We start from the raw sequence: 15,525 nt of genomic DNA on the forward strand, positions 1-15,525 counted from the left end.
GAGTATCTGTGGCAGAGCCGCACTCAAGGGGCCAAAGAGCCGAAGTTTGCCGACCACTGCCCTAGCCTGAGGGCCCGTTTCAGGATATGGGAGCCATGGTGTAGGTACACCGAGTGCAATAGACAAAAGACCGATAAACGAGATATAAGGCTGTGTTGTATTGAGTAGGTTGTGTATAATTTAAAGGCAATAATACTTTTTGTGTCCATTTTCAATTAATATGTTGGAACCTCAATATTAAAAAACCAAAAATCTGCAACATTCTGCGAAAAGAACGACTACACCCACTACGGTGGTGGTGTAAATCAAAAGAACATTTTTTTCGGTGGAATTCGGAATAAATGTTGTATTGTTGTTTTAATTTAATAAAACGTAATTTTTTTTTAGTACTTATTCCACTTTTATTAAATAGATTAGGACCGGTTTCGTCCGCCTCAGAGGGACATTTTCAACTAGTTGAAAATGTCCCTATGTATATCGCCATGTATTGTGAAAATATGTAAAAATATTTATATGAAGAAGAAAAAGAGCCTATGGGACTAATTTACATTCTCCTCCTTGGCCCCCCCCCCAATAATAATTCCTGGGTGCGCCACTGGTTATGCTTCAAATACACTCTATGACGAACGGTCATATATATGTCGAAAAACCCGTTTCTTATGTTGGCGTCCTGTGTCACAGGGTGTCACAGAGTGTAAATACGATGTCATAGCTCTCGTACAATATGTATGTATAATATTTCGGAATGGCATAGACACTAAAACGCTCTTAGCATATATGTGCCCGATCGTCATATAGTCTATTTGAACCCTTATGACACCTACAGTCAAATTTGTCAACGATTTTCATATGATTTGAATTGACTTTTGATAGCCAACTAATTTTCTTTACATAGATTAATTCTTTCAGAATATTAACTCAAATATGACAAAATTGAAAAATGTGAGTTAGGACTCTAGGCGACTTATGTGTACTTGCCAGCTCCAGGATTTTAGCCTAAGACCCACGACATTATAACGCGACTAATTTTTTAAATGTATAATAAATAAATATTTTTTTTAAATAAATATATCACTTTGCGTGGCCTAAACTACACTGCACGCTTGCAATACAAGACCGTCAAATAAGGTCATAGAAAGTTATACCGAGTCGCGTTTGAGTGTTACTAGTAATTGTAACGAAGTACTTGCTTGTATCGACTGGTAGATGATTGCACTGTCCATTCCTCAGGTTTGTGGTTTCTGGTTGCAACTTGCACTATTCTATGCCCGAGAATTATCCGCCTACCTACTTCTTCAATGGTTAATATATACCTACACGCATTGGTACCGGCTACACGCAAGTAAACAAACCAGTTATCTTAAAATTACCGGGCGCCTGTTTTACTCAATTGCGAGTCAAACGAAACTGAAATCACTATTTCAGGTGTAATGATATTATACTAACTCGAGCTGTATTCAGGTTTCCGCAATTGGCGCATATTATTTTTTTATCACAGTATGTCGAGAGGGATATTTAAATCTCGTTTTTACTCACCGTAAAACATTATGACAATAATAACACAGATTAATTTCAATATGTTATTATGCATCATTATCGTCAGCCGGGGTGGATTCACTGCCTTCCCTAGATCCCTCAACTCTTATCGGTCCCTCGTTCTTCGCTGCCCCGTGCATTTACCAAGCTTTATGAGTTCATCTAGCCAGCGCGTCTTAGACCTGGAGACCAGTTTCCTATCCTACTATTGCTCATAATTTCAACCAAAATTAATATAGTCGCTATTTTGGTATGTAACATCGTTCTAAGAATGTAGCGCGAAATAATATAATATTATGAAGCAACCACGATAGCCGTGCGGCTTAAGCGTTGGCCTATAACGTCGTGGGTCCCAGGTTCTAATCCTGGGTCTGGCAAGTACACATATTGTTTTTCAGTTTGTGTATGAGTCAGAGTATTGACGTAATACGTTGAGCAAGTGGCTGACATCCATTTCTCGTAAAAACAAAATCTGTCAATACAAACCTCCACTCCGTGGAGGCCCATATATTATGATCTTATTAGAATCGGACATGGTCGAAAAAAAAAATATTAGTACAAATAACTAAAAAAAACTTTGTAATAAATTGGCATGACAATCTAGAGCAGTGTTGGCGAGCTTATGGCACGCCAATGTTTTATTTTGAAGAGAAAAAATACGCCTTTACAAAAGTTATACAAATAAATACCTATATATACCTAAGTACGATAACATCAAAAATAATAACGACATAGTCATGCGTATTTTCTTCGGTTTTTAATATTTTTTTTACCAATAATATTTACCAATCGATGCACAAATAGAAACGACGAAAGTCATGCATAAACATATCACATTGTCTTCAAGAATAAGCATTACGTTTAATGTAAATATATAGTTGCGGTCAGTACTTAGGTTTTAAGAATTTATTGATTGGGAAATTAAAAATAAAAATATTGAATCAAGCAACCTAATGAAATTTATCGGCAGTGATTCAAATGTAATACTGTTCATTAATTTCCCTCAAATATAATCACTAAAAATGGAAAACCGTTCAGTGATATAATAAGAAAGAAGCGTGGTTAAAATGCTCCCTGGATATCTTTAAAAATCTTGAAAACAAGGAAAAAATAATTATTCAAAGAATAAAAGATATGCTTTCGGTTAGAAACACGGTGAAAGATAGAATCTCCAGAGCTCAGTTGTAATTTTTATTTTTTTTAATAGAATTCTTAAAAACTATCTTTTCCATTTGAAACACTGCTCGGCACGTCAGACAGTCGAAAAATAATATTTGGGAAATTTTGCCATGTGTACGTAAAAAGGTTCGCCAACCCCGATCTATAAATACTTCGTTATGTAGTTACCAACTCGTACATACAGTAAACCAGAGGAAGACAACATTTTACAATTTATCCATTTTATAGTTCTTCGTGGACTGCGAAGAGAACAAAATATGTAGCATATATTGATATATTCTGTGGAAAAATAATTATTTTTAATTTAAAATATATAAACCAGATACCCCGGCCATTCTTCACTCCGCGTCACGTCAATAAATTACAAAATGAAACTTAGTATCAGCGCTAGTAAGATCATTGACATTATATGTTAGAAGGAGACATTTTGATTTCCTCTAAAAGTGAGAAGCTAGATCTTTTTAAACTAGATTTTACTTGTGTATAATGCAGTGATATAAAATCAGTGCATTATCGTGGCAAGTAGAAGTTTTGTGAGGTTAGGTACCAACCTAGTATTTGCTCCAATCATTGCACGGTTAACAATGAAATATATTGCAGTACAATAAGTTATTACTTAACCGATCAAGAATTACCATAATTCACGGAAAATACTTGACTATGTAATTATAAAGATATGCTAAGAAATGTTTTAGCATATTTCATTCAGTCCATGGATCACGGGTTATGCATCACTGCAGTAAACGTTTTGCAAAAAACTGACATAATACATTGGTAATATGTACGTATTCGCGCGTATCCAAAAATGCTGTTGACAAACAACGGACATATTATTGTATTTACATAAAGTACGTAGTCCATTGGTTTCGTGACGTGGTTGTAGAACTACTACATACTTATTCTTTTGAAATACATATGTACATTTTTACTTGGTAGGATATTTAAAACGGGTAAGTAGAAATATCTATATACGTGTAATTTGACGTAAGAAGACTAATTATTCTCAATCTTACTAATAAATGGTTTCAGATACAAAACCTTCATATTATTTAACTTAACTTGAAATATTAGAGAATAAATCAAATACTTGAAGAGGACTTTGTAATATGCATCTTTATTGCATTGAAATTAGAATTCATTTTTCAACTATCACAAGTAGGCACCATCCTTGGAAATTAATTTTAAATGCTTATAATTCATATTATTGCAACAGTGAAGATTATTTAAAGCCCACGAAGCTATTTGAAGCCGCTCTTGAATGGAATTGAAAGTATCCAGCAATCTAGTAAAGTCATATTTTTCTTCACTTTTCTCATAAACTAAGTTTTTTTTTGTAAATTCGCCTACGGCGTAATTTTGTAGAACTTAATACACCTAATATACAATAAATAAGTAAGTATATCTACCCACCAATGCAGTGGTCGATATTATTAACTTAATACTGATGTTTAAAGTTCTAATGGATTTAAGTTAAGTATTGGACCCGAGTTTCGCCTTTTGGCACCTTCAGGCAAATGCGCACTCACCAATGGTAAATACATACTGAGAACGAATACAGTTAATTTTAAGTTATATAATAAATTAATAAAATAAAGTATGTAAAAACTTTATCACCTACCTACCTATATTTTATTTAGGTCGGATATCACTGTTATATAACTATCATACCATTTAAAGTCGCCTATTTTGTATATAAATGAATTTTTGTGAATTACGTTTTTATATTGACATTAAATGACCAGTGGCCACCGCCTTGGCTGTCTTCTAGATTCGCTAGTACCACGTATATGGTATTTATTATGGCAGTATTGAAACAAACACGTGCGGACACGCTAGCAGAATAAGACAAAATGCCGTTTTATTTTCCAAATTTTATAACTGACTCAGATGTCTATTAACCAGGATCGTTGACGAAGACAGCCTAATTATTCAGTTGCAGTGTTCATTAATAAGTCAATGGTTGTGTCATAGTTTCGAATCCATCCAGCTGGGTAAACTTCTCATGTAATTATTTAAACTAATATGTAGGCTTTGATTCAGACCATGGCCTAAAAATCACTAGGGGTTGCGTTTCTTCCATTAGGTATACAGTGGCAATATGGACACGGTAAAACCACCATGCAGTTGTAGTGGTATTGTTTGCTAAAATAGAAAGAAGCATCGCAGAAAACTATTCCAATACAACCGCGTGTCGCCTATAGTGCCACTGTAGAACGATTTACCTATATCTCTACACGACTTGCATATTCTAAGCATCTCACCATTACATACTCTGTGACATCCCTAGGCAAAGTGCCGCCCTTAAACGGACTTAGAATGCCGTTCTCTTTTATTTTTAGTTCCAAATTGTCTACAAATTTGCTACTTGCCAACTTACCTATGTATCTAATTATTTATTTTCGTCTCTCTTAAACATGTTAAACAGACAAATATCTAAGCCAACAATCTTAAATTGACATATACCTACACCTGAGTATTTTCACAAAGCCTACTCGAAAACAGTAACGGTTTTAAATACGTGGAGGTCCGTAACGCGGAGGTTTGGAAGCACCCTCCTGAAAATCTTTCCTGGGCGATCTTCTTGATCGTGCACTTATGGCTGAGGATCGTGACCACATTTAAATTTTGCCATCGTTTGAGCGGCCAAGACTTTCCATCCTTCTCGATCTTCCGCTTCTCTCAGGGCAGAATGGATGCCCCCAGTCAGCTCTTTCACTTGGTCGCTCCATCGCGCAGACGCTCTTCCTCTGCTTCGCCTTCCCTGGAGGCTACCCAAAACTACCAGTCTCTCCAGGTTGTCCGGTCCGCGCCTGACAATATGTCAAAAAAACTGCAGAATTATTCTCAGACATATCGTCGAGAGCCGTTCCTTTATCTTCAGTCTCTGTGCCATAAACCGCCATAAAAATATGTATTACAATATAATAGTTGTGATGTCAGGATTTTTTATGCTTCGATTATTTTAAAACTAATAAGTACGTCCTACTATCTTATGAAGCGACCGCATTATCCGATTTATTGAAAACTGCCACTGCTAGCAAACGTTGTAATATTTATATTCCTTCTTTCATTCACCGCCCTTTATTATGTGCCACCCCTATGCAATGCATGACATGCCTACCTCCACGGGACATCACTGATTATGCTCGGCTCTGCAAATAGGCGATAGAGGTCAAAGTTATACCTCGTTTGGCAGACGTCATTTTCTTATGTGGCTTCGAAAATTCTCTTAGGATTTTCCTCTCGTATATTATATCAATCAAGAGTCGTTTCATATTTATATGACCGCCCAACACTGATAATCGTCGATTATAATCGGAATTTGGCCTTTTTTATGAATTTGCCAGACCAGCGCATCTATTCTGTACCGAAGACTGCTTTCAGCCGCTAGCTAGGAGAGGAAATTATCTAAGTATTAGCACTTATAACCAGTGACATCCCGTGGGCGTAGGCAGATTGAGCGTTGCTTGGGGGCGGCAGTTACTCGAAGGGCGGAAAATCGATTAGAATCATTAGATATGTAGGAATATGTACCTAAACGTAGTAATAACGGAAATATCCTTCCATTAAAAAATCAACTCACTGGTTGGAAAGATAATAATATATTAATTAACATCAAAGGTTTAACAGGACTAAATTTTTTTTTCAGATTCGCGAAGTCTAGCTTACTTCCGTTGTCCTTGGACGTCATGTCCTTGATGACCAGCAATGACACATGCAGATTTGTGAATTATATTTTAATTATAGGTAGGTATATTAATGTATCCAAATATTTTTGCCAGTGATTCGCGACTTTTGAAAGTTGACAGGTGTATTTTTAAATGCATCTGAAACCGTGGACTTGCAATATTGTCTATTTAATACTTTGGACGCGGAAGACGCACACGGTGCGTAATGACCGGGCGGCCGATCGATGTAATTAACGTGCATTTTAAAGGGGGCAATTAAAATCTCATTATCTATTCAGCAGCGAAAGCGTTAAGTAGAGATGGCATTTAATTGAAATTTTGTGGTATATTTTTATTAGTAATGTATCCATACAACACATTTCTTATATATTGGAGTCATGAAAGGATGATAAAAAAATACTGCATAAAAATGGGGTGGCATTTTGGCGCTGCCTAGGGGCGGCATTTTGTCTAGGAACGTCGCTGCTTATAACAATTACAATGAATGCTATGTTTTAACAGCACCTCTCTTGGCTGTGATAAATTTTAGAGTGAGATAGACAGTTTTGACAGTTCAGACGGCTAACTTATTGTAATTGTTACAATTAGTGTTAATATTTCGATACTTTGCTATCCTAGTTAGCTGCCGTAAAGGCCGAAAGCAGTCTTGTCTATAGAATAGATGCGCTGATATTCAAACCTGAGACCCACAACTTCATAAGAAAACACGTTACCATTCGTGGATACCACGGACGAGTTCTAGTTACGCAATTATTAGAAATGAACGCTGTTAATAAATCACAATTTTAGAACGTCTGTTTCTAACCTGAGGTGATTTTGATATTTTGTGATAAGCTGATTTTTTCTTAAATAAAAAATCACGTCTTGAAATTTTCCCTTTCCACACCTGACTACGACGAACAGCTGCTACAATAAAACCAAACTCAACATCACCGGAAGAAAATCCCTCCACCGCCTTACAAAAAGTCATTATTTTATTTCAAAATCAAATGCAGTCAGACGGCGAGACAGTCTCGCGTCGCCTGTTGTACGGGAAGGTTATCACTTTGTAAAATCTTTCAGACAATTCGTAAGTTCGCGACACAGGCCTAACAAAAGTTTTCGTAAAGTAAACTTTTAAAACTAAACAAACCAAAAGAAAAACTATTACCGTTTTTCCACTTAACAACGAAGCTACGTTTTGATATTAATAATTATTAAAAAGTGAAATTAAACCCAAAGTAATTTAGTAGACAAGGCTGCATTTTGGTCAACTTTCTTGCTAGTGAAATTTTCTTGGTAAGTACATTTTTGTTAATATCTTTGTTTTCCCGCGCTCAGTGTCGACCTACTATTTTATTGTAAGTGTTTCATATTAAATTCGAATACTTTTACTTTCAAATCTTGGTAATAAAAGTAAACTCAACACATGCAAGATTAGTCTTAATGAATGCTATTAAATTATTTGATTTTAAATAGTCAAATTGACCGTAAAAAATATTTAATAATCACTATAGTAAAATATATAAATTTCGTTACATATATATTTATATTCACTATTACCTGTATACTAATAAGTGGTTAGCAACTGACAATACCTACACCATGATTAAATATTTAAATAGATTATTTCTAAAACCATCTATAAATCATGTAAATAATATTATCCTTTATTTAAATTGATTGGTAGTCTTTTCATTACGGAATTTTAACGCTTCAGATAGCGTAGCTATTCGTTATTATTCGTAATAAGCTCAGTTGAATCGGTGGCTTAATGGATAGAGCCCTCACCCAGAACGTGAACGACGTTGTTAGACTACAACTCTGCTGAAATTTAATATATTTATAACGTAATAATATATAATATTTTTTCAATAATAAGAATGTGACATTCTTAAATGTTCATATTCAGTCTTGACTGAAAAGAATAATAATAAATATTAAACCTATTTTGGACGTAGCATAATAGTTAGACTAGATTTGGTATAAATAAATCAACGCTATGTATTTACGGATATACATAGCAAGGATAACGTCAAATTTATAATAAGAAAACAAATTCCAACATCTCTGTCGTAGACCAAGATCTAACATCCTCAACAATCGTCTTCCATTCCCATTCTTCTCAAATCCTCTATAGTCTATAGCAGGGTTTCCCAAGCTATGTTCCGCCGAACCTGAATAGGCGTTCCGCGACAATTTGGAAAGGTTTATACACTTTTGCAATATTTTCTGAAAACTAGTAAGGACGATTCCTGGGTTCGGAATTCATTTTCCGTGACAGCTAAACCAGTCGGCTTAAGCGCAAGTGACTATGAAAATCTTATTCATTTAATTACTGACTCTGATTTGAAGATCAGCCTTTAAATGATTTCTGGACGAGTTTGTCAGAAGAGTACCCCAATTTTTCGAAACAAGCTATTATTGTTTTCATGGCCCCCACAAGGGGGGGCTGACAAGGCTTTAGCCTGGGGGCACGGGCTCTGGGTGGGCCCGGCGTGGCGGGTTGATCAGATAAGTAAGATAAATACACATCACAAATTTGCTTTAATAGTTTTAAAAAAAAGTCGCCTGCCACGCTATTATACTTCATGACTATTAATATTTGTTAATTTTGTGTTTTAATAACAGCTTTTTTTTAATTTTATCTAGTAGGAATCAATCTAAAAAATAGGCTAAGTGTTCCGTTAAAATTTCCGGGTTTGCGAAGTGTTCCATTGCAGAAAAAGTTTGAGAAACCCTGGTCTATAGTTTCAATCCTACTCAAATCCTGGTCCGCAATCAATAATTATTCACGTCTTTTTTTCCCTGAGCAGGGCGTTTGGTGTCCTGTTGGAAATCATTGGAATTAATAATCGATTAATTAAAAGATATTCATGCATTGTCAATAACATGGGAATTAAGTCAAAACAACAGGGTATTGAGTTGTTTTATGCTGACGGAGAGTCAAGTTCCTTTGATATATCCATTTGACTCGAGGTTCTTTGATCCTGTCGCCAGGCATTCTTTCAATATATCATGACTATAACAACATATTTGCAACGTATAGAATATACCAACGAGTTTTCATTTGTTTGCTGCCTCATGGATATGTCATGATAAACGAAAATCTGTGCCATAACGATATAAAATCTCTTTGGTTGCATACCGATAATGGCAGACCAATGAACGGCTCTGTTTACTTTACGAACTGTCAGATATTTTGTACGCTTTAAACTTATGAAAATTTATCTAAAAACCTCTTATTTTATACTTACGGTAAGTCAATAGAATCTACAAATCATTAGAAGTCGATTACTAGAAAAAATAGTTATATGGTATATATTATAATATATCCTTATTTGAAGGAACCTATTTAAAATTGTCGTAGAAATACATCGTAATGTCCAGGGGCGGCTCTATCATAGGGGTTTGTAGGGATCATCACCACATCGCTATTATGTAAAAAATACACATCTAATATTTTTATTATTGTACATTATATTACCTACATACTTAATTGTATGTTTAAATTAAATACATAATTTATTAACACGTCGCTATTTTATAGAGATATATTTTTTAGAATTATTAATAACCGTGTCCTTGCTTTTTCGTACAAGGTGGTTAGTAATTTTGAACATTGACAAACACTTAAACTTTGACAAAATCACATAAATATTGTGTCCTCACCGGAAATCGAACCCAGAACTCTCGGGTGGAAGGCCAGCGCCTTACGCACTGAAAAACGAGAGCCGCCGATATTATTGTAATAAGCAATTGTTGTAAATTATTTAATGATATAATATCGGTTTTCCTCGACAATAAAATAGTTAGTACTTATGTACAAACTAAGAAAGCTATCGCGTCTATTTTTCTCTGACCGGGATTATTGCGTACCATCCCGTCTCCGCAGTACATATCTCGTTCTACAAATGATTCGAATGCATTAGCGTTAGTACGCGCCGACTGGGGAGCAATTTCAATAACCCCGAAGTGAGAAAAAACAGCTTGCTAGATGTGATTGTGTAACGACTCAGATAATGAGTTTATTTATTCCAAAAAATGTGTTTAACATATAAAATTACCCATTACTATAAACCATTTTAAATAACTTTGTACATAATGTATAATATGATACAGTAGGTACAGCGACGTCCCGTGGGGGTAGGCAGATTGAGCGTCGCTAGGGGTCGGCAGTTACTCGAAGGGCGGCAAATCGAGGAGAATCATTAGATATATAATATAGAAATAGGTACCTTAACTTATTAATAACGTGAATATATTTACATTAAAAAAATCAGCTCACTGGTCAACAGGACTGTTATTTTTCGTCGGGTTCGCGATGTCTAGTTTACATTCATTGTCCTTGGACGTCCCGTCCTTGATGACCAGCAATGACGCGTGCATATTTGCGAATTATATTTGGATTATAGGTAGGTATATAAGTACTTACCTAATTAATTTATCCAAATATTTTTACCAGTCATTCACGAGTTTTGAACGTTGACAGGTGTATTTTTAAATATATCTGAAACCGCGGGTGGTTTATTGAAGGATATATGACATTTAAATTAAATTTAGTGGTATTTTGTTAGTAATGTATCCATACAACACATTTCTTAGATACTGAAAGGATGATAAAAAGTATCTACTGTTTTTAAAAAAATGGTGCGGCTCTTTGGCGCTGCCTAGGGGCGGCATTTTATCTAGGGACGTCACTGAGTAGGTAGGTATATTTAATAATTAATGGCTAAACCCCGTCACATATAAAGTCGTACAGTCGCCACAATGTCATGTTGTTGATTTGTTTCCCTTTTCCGTAAGACCTCAGATGGAGAGACATAATAGTTTAATATTATTGTCTTTGAATCCGGGATGATTGTATTTTATGACTGAAGATATATTGTCAATACGCTTAGGCAAAATCATTATCGAGGTAATTATTCTTGTCACGTAAATACTTAAATGAATACTACACCATTGAAAACAACTATTACTTACAAAAGTAAATAAACAGAAACTAATTCTATTCGATTTTTGAATCGTTAATATTTTTATTAGATACCTATCGATTTTTTTAAATAAAATCTATAGCTTTAAATATGTAGATACCTACTTAATATTTTATTTGGTAAATAATATAGGTAAATAATAAGTAGGTACATATTTGGTATTTCTCTAACCTTCAATCCGCGTAATTTTAATTATTCACACACATAATATTTTTATTATATTTTTTTTAAAATTTAGTTGTCGTTATGTAGTAACCTTGATATAAAATAATCAAATAATTCATTTTATTACGATAAATTATAAAACTAACATAGATTAACTTATATACAAAAAATTTGTTCCTTATTACCGATTTAAAAATAATTTATTCCAATAAAAACAAAACTTGAGAATATCATTACACGGTTGCTGAAGTCAACTACTTATATTAATTGTATTACGTGTATATTTTTGAAAGTATATGTAGGTACCTACGACCTAGGGCACCAGTGTTGCCATCTTTTTCTATGCTGATTATAGTAGTACAAAGGCGTAAAAATTATAGTATTTCTAAAAAATATATAGTACAGGAACATTTTTCGTCTTGAATCCTTTAAAATTATAGTATTTTGGTATATTTGCCGTAAAATTATAGTATTTTACATTTTCCGCGGAATTAAAATTATAGTACGGTTGGCATCACTGTAGGGCACACTAAATTTGTATGCACAAAAAGGTTTCTGATAATTAATATCCAGTCCAGACTAAAATAAATGTATCCGTAAATAAACGAACAAAAACTATTGCATAAAACTGTTCACAGACATTTGTAATGTTTTTTTTTTTTTAAATAAACATACTTTAATATAAGAAAATGTGGTGTATTATTGAAAGATTTTTTTCATTATTTTATCGGAAGTAGCACAATTTAATATATTATATATGATTAAAACATGCAAAATTTTTACGTTTAAAACTGTCCAAACTACATATAATTTGATAAAAAAAGTTTGCAGAAGTAGACTTGCGTTAAATTTTAAAAATTGATCACGTACTTGTGTATAGAGACAAAAGTTTACAAACGACAGTATATTTTGGATGCTAACATATTTAACTTGGTATGGACGAGGCATACATTTTTTTAAAAATTCAACTGTTGATACTACTAAGTTGTACAGATGACCTGACATTGGTGATACCGATTGGGAGGGCAATAGATGTGTAAAATGTGCTACACATTTTTTTTTGTTAAGCAGCGGTGTATCTAGATGAAAATTATTCTTTTATTCAAATTAAAATTTCACATATTATAGTGAACAGTACAAAATAACAAATCCAAGACTTTTACAACATTACATGAAATAACAAGGAAATAGAAACAGCTTTAAAACATAGTGTACGTGTGTAAGGAGTAATTAATATAAAAAATAATTAATTATTAAATAAATAAAGTGCATACAGTATGATATATCACTGTATTTATATAATAATATATTACGTATGTTTATTGTATTTTTTCATGTCATATTATGAACGTTTTAAATAAATAAATATTTTTTAAATAAAACTCGTATAAATGAATAGTCAAAATATGTCAGACGATGACAAGATAACGTAAAATGTTTTGCCTTCAGCCATTTTTCTCGTGTAGGTTTGTGGTTTTTTTAATGGCCAAAAGATTTCCATTCAGTGAAACTATGTCGCGGTCACACAAAAAGTATTAAACATTCAACGTGCGTACACATATTATTTATTTTAATTGCGTGACATCCTTACCGCTATATAACAGCAAGGTAACTTCCCATTGTAGTAACGTGATCATCTGAATCTAAATAAATAAATCGTATCATGGAATACCTATTCCTAGTAATCGGATGAATTATTACATTTGGAGTAATCAAACATTAACACTACACTACAGTGGTATTCAATCTTCGCAACACCCAAAGATACAACAGGCTGTTAGATCTTCTTTTTTTGTGTGATCTTCTACCGAAGGTTGGCGACGAAATTGCAGTACATTAACTCTATCATGGCCCAGTCGTAATAGATCACCAATAACCTTTGTAATTTTTCAATAACATTGAGCCACTTACAGATGTTACATAGCCAAGAAAATTAAAACCTACGTATCAATTGCCCTTTACTTTCCATGCATTACAAACTTGAGTAAACAATACTAGAGTTTTTAGTAATATTGGCTTATTCGCTCGTCTTGGAAATTTGATTAGCCCAGAAAATATTTATGTTTCATGCTTTTAACTAAAGTTTTTCTCATCTGAAAGAATAAATAGTTTTTTTAATTAATTATAATCAGGGGCGCACCAAGCGGTGGTGTTATGGGGTTCAAAACACCCGGTCAGAAAAAGTCCTAAGAACCAGTCTTCAAAAAATTAAGTGCGCCATAAAGGTAATCCTAAGAAAAAAAGTTTTTCTAAAAAATTCTAGTAAAAAAGTCACCTGCGGCGCAATTATTTTCAATATCATTACAGATTATTTTATATATTAATATTCTGTGTTTAAATAGGTATCTACGTATCAATCGATCGCTTTGCATTATTATTCAGAATGTTATATTTTTATTGGTAAATCATGTCATATTTTTTGTTATGAATATTTTGATGAAAATAAAATAATTTTTCAACTTTTATTTTTTGACTTTTGCCATATTTTCAGTGAACAAATAATTTTAATTTGGGGATGGGGGGGGGGGGGCGGCAGACACCCATGACGCGTCCTTGATTATAATGACGAACGTGGCTGATCCATCGCATTAGGTACTAAGAATTATTCGTACTATTTCAAGCGTAAACATTATAATTTTGAAGTCCCTAAATATATATTATGTGGTAATATTTTTCTTACGTTTATCATTGGTTAGAATATTTTTGATCATAGTAATATTTAAAATAATAAGTTAAAATACTAGGGTTGGTACCGACTTATTCGTCTAATCTTTGTATGTAATGGTTTCAAATAATGATTCGATCAACAGCAAAATAATGACAGACATATAAATCGAACTATAATATCTATTTAGCATAGCGTGTCGAATATTGTTTCCCGCCAAATCAACCGGAAATTAGGAACAAACTAGTTTCGATTCCATTGAGAGTTCGAAATAAAATCAGATGTACTTATTTCTTTTCCTATATAATCGCTTCGTGTCTTGCAGCTTGCACTGTGTTTTGCGTGTTCGAATTTTAAAATCCGAAAGACAGATGGCGTGTAACGCAGCCGGTAGCAACCATTTTGAATTTTCAGACTATTGGATAAAATTTTCACATATCTTCCTGACGATTTTTTTAGTAATATTAATAATTTAGCTATATATTATGAAGGTATGTAAATGGTAAAAGAAAGATTTCCTATCAGTAAGTGAATTAAATTGCATTTTCTTCTATTTTACACAATCATAGTGCGACAATGCATATAATCGATCATGCATGGAAAAATATGTTAGCATTTTCTAAAACGAAATTTGTGAGGCTTTATAAGATATCCATCATTTTGGCAAAGGAATTCAACTAAATTAATTGAACATATTATATTGTCAATCGCACTTAAAACCTCGCTAGACGAAGCGGTCCGGATTATTAATTGGTAATAAATCGACGATTACAGTCATCCCAATTTAAAATTATACATAATCATAATAGGTATGTGAAGTTATGGGCAATCATAACTTGGCCATGCATTTCTAGTCTGAAGTCCGGTAGTATCACGAGGTAAGGTAGGCTCTCGTTAGAATATTTGAACCGCGGCAAGAGTTTTTTTTATCATATTTTCTTTGTGTTAAATTAACCAACATGTCGTGGTTATCCCAAAATGAATATCTTGCCGACATATTGGAAAAACAAACTGAAGTAATAAAATGATTGATTAGTCAAATACGAAAACGTGAATATTGTTAATGCAGGAGATAAAATATTTCCTCTGTCTCGTAAGTTGCGATTTCAGCAATGGAGAAACATAATGCTCTGTTGTCACACTATTGATAAATCCGAACTTGAACTTGTAAAAGAAATTCGCAGGAAAAAAAATACTGGGGCGCATGTTTCTTACGGGGTTCCGTTATGTAGAGCAGGGTTTCCCAAACTATGTTCCGCGGAGCACCAGTGTTCCGCGACCATTTGGAAAGGTTTTACACACTGCAACACATTGAAAG

General features: G+C 33.7%; 1 protein-coding gene across 1 annotated transcript in view; it reads left to right on the forward strand.

The window, feature by feature from the left end:
- Positions 1-7,413: 7,413 nt before the first annotated feature.
- The window catches only part of LOC147078083 (clavesin-1), a 74,378-nt gene continuing 66,266 nt past the window's right edge, over positions 7,414-15,525 (forward strand). The window contains exon 1 of the mRNA XM_085961193.1: positions 7,414-7,682. The gene's annotated coding sequence lies outside the window, so the exon portion shown is untranslated. The remainder of the gene's footprint in view (positions 7,683-15,525) is intronic.

This window comes from Rhyacophila brunnea, unplaced genomic scaffold, assembly GCF_057557595.1.
Source record: "Rhyacophila brunnea isolate RB1 unplaced genomic scaffold, BYU_Rbru_1.0 scaffold_12, whole genome shotgun sequence".
Lineage (NCBI taxonomy): Eukaryota > Metazoa > Arthropoda > Insecta > Trichoptera > Rhyacophilidae > Rhyacophila > Rhyacophila brunnea.